The sequence below is a fragment of the Podarcis bocagei genome (assembly GCF_964188305.1).
Source record: "Podarcis bocagei genome assembly, chromosome: 7".
NCBI classification, from domain to species: domain Eukaryota; kingdom Metazoa; phylum Chordata; class Lepidosauria; order Squamata; family Lacertidae; genus Podarcis; species Podarcis bocagei.
The window spans coordinates 92,217,265-92,230,315 of NC_138132.1; the positions used below are offsets into that span (position 1 = coordinate 92,217,265).

A 13,051-nucleotide genomic window follows, 5' to 3' on the forward strand; every position below is an offset into this window, starting at 1 on the left:
CTTCCTTCCATCCCTGGGCATAAAACATTCTTGCTGCTGTCGCCGCATAAATAAATAGAGCTTTTTTCTCCTTCGGTAATCATAGAATCATAGAGTTGGAATAGACCACAAGGGCCATCGAGTCCAACCCCCTGCCAAGCAGGAAACACCATCAGAGCACTCCTGACATATGGTTGTCAAGCCTCTGCTTAAAGACCTCCAAAGTAGGAGACTCCACCACACTCCTTGGCAGCAAATCCCACTGTCGAACAGCTCTTACTGTCAGGAAGTTCTTCCTAATGTTTAGGTGGAATCTTCTTTCTTGTAGTTTGGATCCATTGCTCCGTGTCCGCTTCTCTGGAGCAGCAGAAAACAACCTTTCTCCCTCCTCTGTATGACATTCTTTTATATATTTGAACATGGCTATCATATCACCCCTTAACCTCCTCTTCTCCAGGCTAAACATGCCCAGCTCCCTTAGCCGTTCCTCATAAGGCATCGTTTCCAGGCCTTGGACCATTTTGGTTGCCCTCCTCTGGACACGTTCCAGTTTGTCAGTGTCCTTCTTGAACTGTGGTGCCCAGAACTGGACACAGTACTCCAGGTGAGGTCTGACCAGAGCAGAATACAGTTGGCACTATTACTTCCCTTGATCTAGATGCTATACTCCTATTGATGCAGCCCAGAATTGCATTGGCTTTTTTAGCTGCCGCGTCACACTGTTGGCTCATGTCAAGTTTGTGGTCAACCAAGACTCCTAGATCCTTTTCACATGTACTGCTCTCAAGCCAGGTGTCACCCATCTTGTATTTGTGCCTCTCATTTATTTTGCCCAAGTGCAATACTTTACATTTCTCCCTGTTAAAGTTCATCTTGTTTGTTTTGGCCCAGTTCTCTAATCTGTCAAGGTCGTTTTGAAGTGTGATCCTGTCCTCTGGGGTGTTAGCCACCCCTCCCAGTTTGGTGTCATCTGCAAATTTGATCAGGATGCCCTTGAGTCCATCATCCAAGTCGTTGATAAAGATGTTGAATAAGACCGGGCCCAAGACAGAACCCTGTGGCACCCCACTAGTCACTCTTCTCCAGGATGAAGAGGAACCATTGATGAGCACCCTTTGGGTTCGGTCAGTCAGCCAGTTACAAATCCACTGAGTGGTAGCATAGTCAAGACCACATTTTACCAGCTTCTTTACAAGAATATCATGGGGCACCTTGTCAAATGCCTTACTGAAATCAAGGTAGGCTACATCCACTGCGTTCCTAATGCTTCTCCTATTATACCTAATAGATAAGTCTCTGGGTTTTTTTAACAAAAGTTATTTTAAACATTTTTGTAACTCATTATAAATCATTTCACAGAAGCCTTTTGCTAATTTACAGGTCCACCACATATGATAAAACGTACCTTCATTATCCTTACATTTCCAACACATATTAGACATTTTCTTATATATTTTTGCAAGTCTTGTAGGAGTTAAGTACCATTGGTACATCATTTTCATATAATTCTCTTTTAATAAACAGCAAACAGTAAATCTTAAATCCACATACCACAACTTTTCCCATGAATCAAGTTGTATATTATGACCCACATCTTTTGCCCAATGTATCATTACAGATTTTACTTCATCTTTTGTCTCCCATTCCAGCAACATTTTATATATTTTTGACAGAACCTTTTTGTTATTTTCCAACAAGTCTTTTTGTAATCTTGCAAGTTCTTTCCTAAATCCCACTCCTCTATCCATTTTTAAAATGCCATTTAGCTGATATTGGAGCCAATCAGGTAACAAATGCCTTATATTCTCATAGTTCTTCAGTTTCAACTGATTTCCCTCCTCTACCAGCAACTCTCTATATGTTGCTCATTCTTTTTCCATATTTAATTTTTTAATTGAGAATGCTTCTAGTGGTGATATCCACCACAGGGTCTTATTTTCTAATAGATTCTTAAACTTTTCCCATATAGAGTATATTGATTTTCTAACAATAGGATTCAAAAATCTTCCCGCTTTGTTTCTTAGCCACCAATAGGGATAGACGCTTTTGTCGTCCATCCATTTTGTTGCCAGTGCTTTGTTGTCAGTGTTGAAGTAAGAGTCAACTGGCAGTCTAGTTGGTTTCTGCATGTTGAATGGCGCTGGTGGTGGGAGTCTTGTTCTTTGTCTGAGGCAGCAAAAGACTGGCCCTAAAACTGACGGCTGCCTCTTTCTCAAAACCTCCTGCAAAGCTGAAAGTAAGATAGAGACAGAAACAGTAGAATTGGCTCTAACAGTACCCCCAAGGCCAACGTCAGAGGGAGAAAACAGTCTGAAAATTTGTTTGAAACTGAGTTTTAAGTGCTGTGGCTCCTACAAAGGACCATGAGGATTGTGGTTTTGTGCAGAGGGACAATATTCTGTATCTGAGACGAAGACCTAATCCTTGAGCACCTGTCACAGTCCTTTTATACATAACTAGTGTGCTAAGAGGAAGGCATGCTTGGCAAATCCACACCGTGATCAACTCCCGCCCGGAAACCTATGTCCCCACTGTGGAAGGACATGAATTGGCCTCCACAGTCACAGACTCACTGCTAAAACCGTGTTTATGGAAGACAATCTTACTTGGCTGCAAGTAACTGCCAAAGAAGAAGAAAGAAGAAGAAGATACATAACTAGCAGGAAGTGCCCAGGACTATCCAGAAATGCGAAGACACCAAAAAATATTGTGATTTTAAAATGGATAGTGCAATTTGTGTGTGTGCATGTGAGCACACTCTCTCTTTCTCCAAGCCAGGACCCCAATCAATCTGGAGGTGGGAGCTAATGTTTATATACACTTGATTTGGTCTGCCATCTTGATTCAACATGGTCTTTGACATTCACCTCTGGAGTCCTTGTGCCAAGTTGGGTGACAATATCTTCTGAGGCATCCAAATCAACGTAGTTTGCACTCATTGCACCAAAAAAATGGGCAAAGTGAACACCAAATGTTGACAAAGGCCACCACTCCCACCTGGGCCTTTGGCAATGGTATCTTGAGAGGCGTCTGACTCTACAGAGAACAGGCAGGCAGGCAGGCAGGCAAACTGCTTTCCAGGCTGCCCCATCCTTTGGGATGATATTATCACAATGGCCACAACTGATTCAATGGGGACCCCTGGTGACGGAAATGTGTCTCTGCCATCAAAATATCTTACACTCCAATGTTCCCAGCAAGTACAGTGGTACCTCTGGTTACGTACTTAATTCGTTCTGGAGGTCCGTTCTTAACCTGAAACTGTTCTTAACCTGAAGCACCACTTTAGCTAATGGGGCCTCCCGCTGCCACTGCGTGATTTCTGTTCTCATCCTGAAGCAATGTTCTTAACCAGAGGTAATATTTCTGGGTTAGCGGAGTCTGTAACCTGAAGCGTATGTAACCCGAGGTACCACTGTAAATTCATATCAGAAGTGAACAAAAAGTTCAGGAAGCTGCACTGACCCCAAAGGGGGCAGGCGGGGGAGCCAAACAACAAATGAAGGAATACATTTCTAAGGACCAGCTACTGTATATGTCACAGAGTCCTGAGAAGTTTCAATGATAGGGCACAGCTGTTAGTTGAATGCCATCCATACAGATCTGAACAATAAATCCACAATATTGTGTGTTGGATAATCTGTAAATGGGGAAGGAGGGAAGAGTGTGTCTGAAAAATTCAAATAAACTCCAGATTCTGCCAGGCTGCACCCAGGACCTGCCTTCAATTGAGTGCCAGTGTGTCTAAACATCAGGGAAAACTTTCTGACAGTAAGCGCTGTTGGGCAGTGGAAGGGTCTCCCTCAGGAGGTTGTGGACTCTCCTTCCTTGGAGGTTTTAAACCAGAGGTTGTATGATTCTATGACTGTAGAGTTGGAGCGACCCTATGAGTCTTCTAGTCCTAAAATGACTTTGCCTCGTCTAAGTCCATCTTCTGTGAGGAGAGAGGTGCTATAGAAAAATGAGTGTGTGCTTCGATCCTTGGTATTGATCCAAATATGCATGCACATGCAATGGTCCTTTGGTGAGAAAGTGATCTATAAATAGTTGAAATAATATTTTAAAAAGCAATTGAAGATGAGAAACTTCAGACTAACTCTTTGAATCTGGTTGCCTTAGAAGCAGTGTGTCATGTGGAATTTTTAACAGATGCCCTGAATGCAAACAGATGGAAGTAAAATATGGAGAACAATTATTCTTGGGCCAGTCAATTCTCAGGACTGAAATACACATTGCAATAAACACACTTTAAACTTCTCCTCAGAGTAGACCCACTGAAATTAATAAACATGACTGTTAGATGCATTAATTTCAATGGGTCTCCTCTTAGTAAAACTAAGACTCTGGATGGTTGGAAAAGGTAAGTTTTGTAGAGAGAGAACTCAGCCCCTGAATCCAGTTACCAAATCTGTATCATGCTCCTACGTATGCATTTTGAAAAGTCACGATCCCATAATTTTTCATGAACCAGGATGAACTGGTAGGATCCTGCTACTGATGGGTTAAATCTCCAGGCAGGCAGGAAGCCAGCTCCCCACACCACACTTCTTGACCAGAATAAGTTATCTTTAGAACTGTAGGCATGTGGCTCCCCCCCCCCTGCTTTGCACAGCCCCCCCCCCCCAGGATCAGTTAGCTACTGAAGAGCTCATGCCACAAGGATCCACTTACAGACCAGCATAGGCAGACAGCAGCAGCAGCTGGAGGTTGAGTTATGTGCCTGCAGTGGAGACTGGGTGAAAGGGTTTGACAGGGAGCAAGTAGGAAATATAATATTAAAAAATAAACCTAAATAAAGGAGGAGAGGCAAACAAGCCTCTTAAAATGAGGAAAACCCATCTATGATCACAGCAATAGAATAACCAAATGAATGCAATGCAATCCACACTCTCACTGGAGCAGATTCCTGGAGCAACAACAGTCTGCTGCCACTTGAAGATTTGAGTGAAAGGTGCAGTCCACAATGTGGGATACTTTTTCTGTTGGCAGGATTTCCTTTTTTTAAAAGCTTCATTTGCAGATGCTTCATAATTCCATTATAGCCCTGGTCTGAAACATGCAGAGCACAGAGGATATTAGGATTGCCTTCCTGGATCCAAGATCCATCTTGTCTGGTTCTGTTTGCAATGGTGGTCGGTTGAGCACCTCTAAGGTCTTATTGCCAAGGAATGATTCTGATGGCCACCCTTTGTTTGTTCTTGGATTTGGCACAAGGAGATAGAATGCCTCTAAGAGGGAGATAGTAAAAGCACAACTTCAGGCAATACCAATGAGACGGAAACATGGAAGGTGCCTAAAGAAGCCAGGGTGGCTATCTAAAGAACTTTTAACTGAGTTAAGATTTAAAAAAGGATGTGTACAAAAAATGGAAAAGGGGGGAAACCAAAGAGGAATTCAAACAAATAGCCAGCACGTGTAGACACAAAGTCAGAAAAGCTAAAGCACAGAATGAACTCAGGCTTGCTAGAGAGGTTAAAAGCAACAAAAAAGGCTTTTATGGGTATGTCCGTAGCAAAAGGAAGAACAAAGAAACAGTGGGGTCACTCAGAGGAGAAGATGGTGAAATGCAAACAGGGGACACAGAAAGGGCTGAACTCCTCAATGCCTTCTTTGCCTCAGTCTTCTCTGATAAAGAAAACAATGCCCGACCTGAAGAATTTGGAGCAAATGATTCAGCAGAGGAAACACAGCCCAGAATAACTAAGGAGATAGTACAAGAATACTTGGCTAGTTTAGATGTATTCAAGTCTCCAGGGCCAGATGAACTGCATCCAAGAGTATTAAAAGAACTGGTAGATGTTATCTCAGAACCACTGGCAGTCATCTTTGAGAATTCCTGGAGAACAGGCGAAGTCCCGGCAGACTGGAGGAGGGCAAATGTTGTCCCTATTTTCAAAAAGGGGAAAAGAGAGGACCCAAATAATTATCGCCCAGTCAGTCTGACATCAATAGCAGGGAAGATTCTGGAGCAGATCATTAAGCAAACAGTCTGTGAGCACCTAGAAAGGAATGCTGTGATCACCAATAGTCAGCATGGATTTCTGAAAAATAAGTCATGTCAGACTAACCTGATCTCGTTTTTTGACAGAATTACAAGCCTGGTAGATGAAGGGAACGCAGTGGATGTAGCCTACCTTGATTTCAGCAAGGCATTTGACAAGGTGCCCCATGATATTCCTGTAAAGAAACTGGTAAAATGTGGTCTTGACTATGCTACCACTCAGTGGATTTGTAACTGGATGACTGACCGAACCCAAAGAGTGCTCATCAATGGTTCCTCTTCATCCTGGAGAAGAGTGACTAGTGGGGTGCCACAGGGTTCTGTCTTGGGCCCGGTCTTATTCAACATCTTTATCAACGACTTGGATGATGGACTCAAGGGCATCCTGATCAAATTTTCAGATGACACCAAACTGGGAGGGGTGGCTAACACCCCAGAGGACAGGATCACACTTCAAAACGACCTTGACAGATTAGAGAACTGGGCCAAAACAAACAAGATGAACTTTAACAGGGAGAAATGTAAAGTATTGCACTTGGGCCAAAAAAAATGAGAGGCACAAATACAAGATGGGTGACACCTGGCTTGAGAGCAGTACATGTGAAAAGGATCTAGGAGTCTTGGTTGACCACAAACTTGACATGAGCCAACAGTGTGACATGGCAATCGGCTATGATAAAGTGGGCACAAGACATTGGTCATAACATTATGTTTGCTGACTGGGAACAGTTGTAGACCACCGGTATAAAATTTACGGCATGTAATGCCTTAAGAGAGAATATTATGAAAATGATTTACAGGTGGTACATGACCCCAGTCAAGCTTGCAAAAATTTACCATTTGCCAGATAATAAATGTTGGAAATGTAAAGAAACTGAAGGCACTTTTTTTCACCTTTGGTGGACGTGCCCGAAGATTAAGGCTTTCTGGGAAATGATATATAATGAATTGAAAAAGGTACTTAAATGTACTTTCCCTAAGAAACCAGAGGCCTTTCTTTTGGGCATTGTCGGCCAATTGGTGTCAAAGAAAGATAGAACATTTTTCATGTACGCTACAACGGCAGCAAGAATACTCATCGCAAAGTATTGGAAGACACAAGAGCTACCCACTCTGGAAGAATGGCAGATGAAGGTGATAGACTACATGGGACTGGCGGAAATGACTGGCAGAATCCGAGACCAGGGGAAAGAGACGGCGGAAGAAGATTGGAAGAAATTTAAAATTTATCTTAAGAAATATTGTAAAGTTAATGAGTGTTAAAATGTTGTGGTTATAGAAAGTAAGGGATTACAACTGAAAAAGTTTAAGTAAAAGAAAAGGAAAGGAAACAATTAGATGAAATTAAGGGGAAGGATTTGCTGAAACAAATTTTGAAACTGGAATGCAGAAAGGGGAGGTATGGGGAAGTCAGCGAAATAAGTTTTAAGAAAATTGGATATGAAATTATACATGTTTGTTTGTTTTTTGTGTTTGTATGTTTGTATTGTGCATTGTGTATTGTTTGTGTTAATATCAATTGTGAAAATCCAATAAAAATTTATTTTTTAAAAAAACAGTGTGACATGGCAGCTAAAAAAGCCAATGCAATTCTGGGCTGCATCAATAGGAGTATAGCATCTAGATCAAGGGAAGTAATAGTGCCACTGTATTCTGCTCTGGGAGAAAGGTTGTTTTCTGCTGCTCCAGAGAAGCGGACACGGAGCAATGGATCCAAACTACAAGAAAGAAGGAAGAACCTCCTGACAGTAAGAAGAACCTCCTGACAGAAAGAGCTGTTTGACAGTGGAATTTGCTGCCAAGGAGTGTGGTGGAGTCTCCTACTTTGGAGGTCTTTAAGCAGAGGCTTGACAACCATATGTCAGGAGTGCTCTGATGGTGTTTCCTGCTTGGCAGGGGGTTGGACTCGATGGCCCTTGTGGTCTCTTCCAACTCTATGATTCTATGATTCTAGGTTCCAGTTCAGTATCAGGGTTAATAGCCATGGACAGCAGGCCCCATCTGCATCCTCTGCTTGTGAGACTCCTAGAGGCTCCTGGATGGATGCTGTTGGAAGAAACAGAATTCGGGGTTATCATGATTTAAGATTTATCCAGCAGCAGTTATTAGGGCTGCAGTCCTATATGCATTTTCCCCAGATAATCCTCATTCATTTCAATGGAATTTAATACATTTCAACAGAGTGTATTTCAAAGTAAATACATAAGAGTAGGATGTACGACTACAGCTAGGATAAGCAGATGCAAAAGGGGGAAGAAGTCCGGTACCTTTAATATTGAGTCAGGAAACCTTTTTCAGCCATGTCTCCTCAATGATAACTTTCTGGACTGCCAAGAGCCAACGATGGTCACTGGTCAGCATTAGGGGCAAAAGTGGGCAAAACAACAGATGCAACTCTTAATTTTGATCAGTACTCTATACTCAAGCCATGCAAATGTCCAAGGTTTCTACTCCATTTCCACAAACCCTTTCACCATCCGGGCAAGCAAGAAGCCTGGTCATAGTTCAAGGAAACATTGCAGCCAGGCTAAGGCAGTCTGGAAGAGCAGAGAACAGGGTAAGGGAGGGGGGCTTCCTATGTTCCAAGAGCCACATTCAGCCCACAGGGCAGAGGTTCCCACATCTGCTTTGTCATTGTTTAAAATCATGCCCTTCCCCCTCTGTGTTTCTTCATGCCTGCTTAATTCAAACTTCTGTCACTGTTTTAATCCACCACTTTCTCTCCCTTCTCACTCCCAGGTTGCTGCCACTGCTGTTGTGCAACGTGTGTTCACCTTTGCTCCCCATCCCACCATAACTTCATTGCAAATCTAAGGCTATGATGCAGGTCTACAAATCCTCTGAAGGGGCCTATGTGATGACATTCTTACAGTATTACAGCCTTTGGCTGCTGTCAAATATTTGCTTTGCTGTTGATACATACCAGGGGTAGCCAACAAGGTGCCCTCCAAATTCTGTTACACTATTAGTCATGCTGGCTGCGAATGATGGGAGCTGCAGTTCAACACCTAGAGGACACAATAGTGGCTGCTACCTCTGCTCTATTTCTTTATAGCCTGTCTTGGATTTACCTGTGCCAGAGAATGGCTAGATATAATGGAATGAATGCACAGTAGGAAGTTGGCAACCCAATTAGGGGTGGTAGTCCAAAAGCCAATGCTGGGAAATTGCGTATTATCATAGCTTAATGCTACTATTGGCCAGCCCCGTCCCCCCAGTAGCCATGAGCCAAGATTAGAGTATGAGCCACACATCAAGTTCAGCCCTTCTGCCTTAACAGTAGTACTATCAATTATCAATGGTTCACAAATTGTCTAGCTTCTAGGAACCATTTTTCACATCAATTTGTCTGCTAGGGACTCTGCAGCTTTCAGCAAGGACTCCTTCCACTTTTACCGAAGATTCTCAGACATCATTTAAGGTACAAGCTCAGTTCATGTGCACTGTGGCACATAACCAAACACTCTCACAGCCATGAGTAGAAAGGGAGCTTATGCAGAGGTGGGCAAGCTTTCCTTCAAGAAATATTGTCCCCCATTATTGATCTTCTCATTGAGAAGCCCTCTCATAAACCACTAGGGTGTTCTTGACACAATAATAGTGACACAATAATTAGTGCTGTCTGGAAACACTATAGAGCAACAACTATAAGGAACTACAGTATAGAGAACAAACATTTGTGGTATTAAAAAGTTGTGGGATTTCCTCAGGAAGATACAGGATATACACTGATTGTAAAGGAAGCAGTGTGAGCAACCCCAAAACCTTTGAAGGCACAAACAAGTAGAGTCATGTGTGACTACCCCAATAGCATCATGAGCAGAAATAATAATGAACGTGCAATAAAATGACCATCCAGAGAGGTTCTGAAAACCAAAACTTGCCATTTCATGATTTTACCAGCAGAGGTCTCCCAAGACCATTGAATCCTATAACATGGACATTATTAATATATCAGTTCCTGTTAAGCACCTCAGCTAACAAAGATATGCAACCTGTTAGCATTCCCAGACAAGGAGATTGGCAGCCACTCTGGGTCATGTCTCTTTTTTCAGTACTAGTCACAATCCTGTCGACCCTTGAAAGCTGGGAATAGGATGCGGCACAATGACGAGCCCTCGATGACCTGCTTTGCCCTCTGCAAGCAGGGCAGCTGGGGAAAGTGATCTTACTGTGTGTTGGGAACACAAATTACATTATCCAGCCAGCACTTAAATCCTCTCTCTGAGCTGAGCACAACTGAAACAAATTCCTTGCCAGCAAGTCTTCATTTTCACAAAGAAAAAATGTTATTCAGTAATTGATTCTGCAGATCTAAAAATCGAGATCTTGGAAAAGGGAATATCTGAAGTTGACTTGGCTTCCTAAGCTTCAATATAGGGGAAGGATGCAGATGCAGCCATCATGAAAACCTGCCTGCACACACATACACACAAGACCTGGCTGGTTCCCAGACCTCCATGCTGGTTTCTCTTATGCCCTGCAGATGGAAGAATAGCCCAGGGTTCATTTTAACCTTGCCTCCTTATTTGGCTTGTTAGATTCTACTAACTGGTTTGAATTTCTTCCTTTCTGCGTTTGCTGCCTCCTTGGCTTTTCCAGGTCCGGAGAGACCTTGTAAGAGCTGCAGAGGGAAAATGTCATCCTGTGTGGGTTCCCTCCAACTATTACAGCAGTGCCCGGACAGAAGAATCTGCACCTAGCTGCTTTCCCATCTATGCATCTCTTAGCGTAAGGAAGGATGCGCCCCTCTAGAGTTGCTGGAATACAGCTCCCATCATCCTGACTACTGGCCAGGCTGACCAAGGCTAATGGAAGCTGGGGGCTGCATCTGGCCATTTGGGGAGCGGACATGTCTATGAACCCTTGCCTTTCTGGCCAACATACCTCCAGCCTCCAAAGTTCATTTCTTCCCCTTTTATGCCAATAACTAACAGATCCTGCTGTTCCTAAGTGGAACATGAAGCCTGTCTTCTGCCCTTTTCTTGGCTGCTCCTTTCTACAGCTCCATGGCTTCACTACTGTACCTGCTGTTTTCCCTCTTCCTTCCTCTTCCTCTGGCTTCCAGCCAATGTTTGCTACCCAGGATAGCTAGCATTTTTTAAAGGCATTGGGGGGGTAGGGGTGGGAGTAAACCACCCTTCAGGTGGCAACCTTGGGCACATTTGGTCAGACCACACCTGGAGTCCTGTGTCCAGTCCTTGGTGCCACAGTTTAAGAAGGATAGTATTGACAAGCTGGAAGGTGGGCAGAAGAGGGCGACCAAGAGGATCCAGGGTCTGGAAACCAAGCCTTATGAGGAACGGTTGAAGGAGGTGGGTATGTTTAGCCTGGGAAAGAGGAGACTGAGAGGAGCGATGATTGAGATCTTCAAATAGCTCAAGAGCTGTCCCATGGAAGATGGAGCACACTTGTTTTCTCCTGCTCTGGAGAACAGGACCTGAACCAACGGATTCAGGTTAGAAGAAAGGAGATTCCAATTAAACATCAGGATTGGATTCCCTTGGGGGGGGTGGACTCTCTTGATTGTTTTTAAGCAAAGATTTGATGGCCATCAGTAATGGATGGTCTAGCTGAGATTTCTGCAGAGGTTGGACTAGATGACCCTAGGGGGTCCTAATATAAGAATTAGAGACCCAGGGTGTAGATTTGTTTGATTTCCAGTATTAATTGCATTCAGCCTTTGTCTAGTGTGCATCCATGGATGATTCCTGCATGTTGTGACTCTCTCTTGCCTCCCTCCCACGCTGCATTCCATCTCTCCTGTCTGACCCTGAAAGTGGTACAAATGGCAGGATCGTTTCCTCTGTCTGTTGTGAGTTAGCACGGACATCTCCTTGAAAGATTCCAGATATGGGAAAGGACTGTCAACAGCCCCACTGAAGGTCTGGTTGCCTTGACAACCGTCCGATAAGTTGTAAGCCAAGACCACATGTTTTGGAACACCCCAAGGAAGTTGATCCCCGTGTGGAGCCCTGTCTCTTCCTATCTCATCTCCATGTATGTAGAATGTTTGATGTTTAATGACTCTTTTTGCACTGTGCCTATAAAACCTTTGTTCTGATTCTCCTCTAAGCGGTGGCTCAGCTGAAATAAATGCCAGGTCCCTCCTGAATGTTGGACTTGCATGAATTTCCTTGCCTCTGTTTTTTATTTAAAAGGTGGTCCCTTCCAACTTGGGACGCGGGTCAAAAGGTCGGCGGTTCGAATCCCCGCAGCGGGGTGCGCTCCCGTCGTTCAGTCCCAGCGCCTGCCAACCTAGCAGTTTGAAAGCACCCTCGGGTGCAAGTAGATAAATAGGGACCGCTTACCAGCGGGAAGGTAAATGGCGTTCCGTGTGCTGCGCTGGCTCGCCAGATGCAGCTTGTCACGCTGGCCACGTGACCCGGAAGTGTCTGCAGAAAGCGCTGGCTCCCGGCCTATAGAATGAGATGAGCGCACAACCCCAGAGTCTGGCAAGACTGGCCCCTACGGGCAGGGGTACCTTTACCCTTCCAACTCTGCCATTCTCTGATTTAGCTGAGAGCGCAGGAGCCACCTGCTAGGGGCCGAGGTCCCTTTGCCCCCCATAAAATATTTGAAGCGTAAAGGTAAAGAACCCCTGGGTGGTTAAGTCCAGTCCAAGGCAACTCTGGGGTTCAGGCGCTCATCTCGCTTTCTAGGCCGAGGGAGCCGGCGGTTGTCCACAGACAGCTTTCCGGGTCATCTGGCCAGCAGGACTAAACCGCTTCTGGCGCAACGGGACACCGGGATCGAGTGCCAGAGCGCAGGATCATCGGTGCCCCCCCCCTTGAGGGGCTTTGCCGCTCCACTGGTGCGCGTGCGCCACATCTTGGGACTGGTTGTGCAGGCTGGGGCTCAACTGCCCCCCCCCCAATGTTTTATGAGAGCCGGACTCCAGAGTGCAGGGAACTCTGCACATGCTTACGTGGAAGTCCCGCCTTTTCTGTCCCCCCCCCACACAAAAAAGGGGTCTTGCGCTTCTTAGGAGAGAAGCCTTTTGGCCGGCGAGGGGGCTCCTCACGGGCGCCCGCTGGGCCTGGCCCTGGTCGCGGGGGGGGGGGGCAGGCG

At 44.7% G+C, this 13,051-nt stretch overlaps 1 long non-coding RNA gene across 2 annotated transcripts in view; it reads right to left on the reverse strand.

Moving 5' to 3' along the window:
• Positions 1–13,051, reverse strand: part of LOC308590805 — a 126,627-nt gene that overhangs the window by 60,962 nt on the left and 52,614 nt on the right. The window lies entirely within an intron of this gene.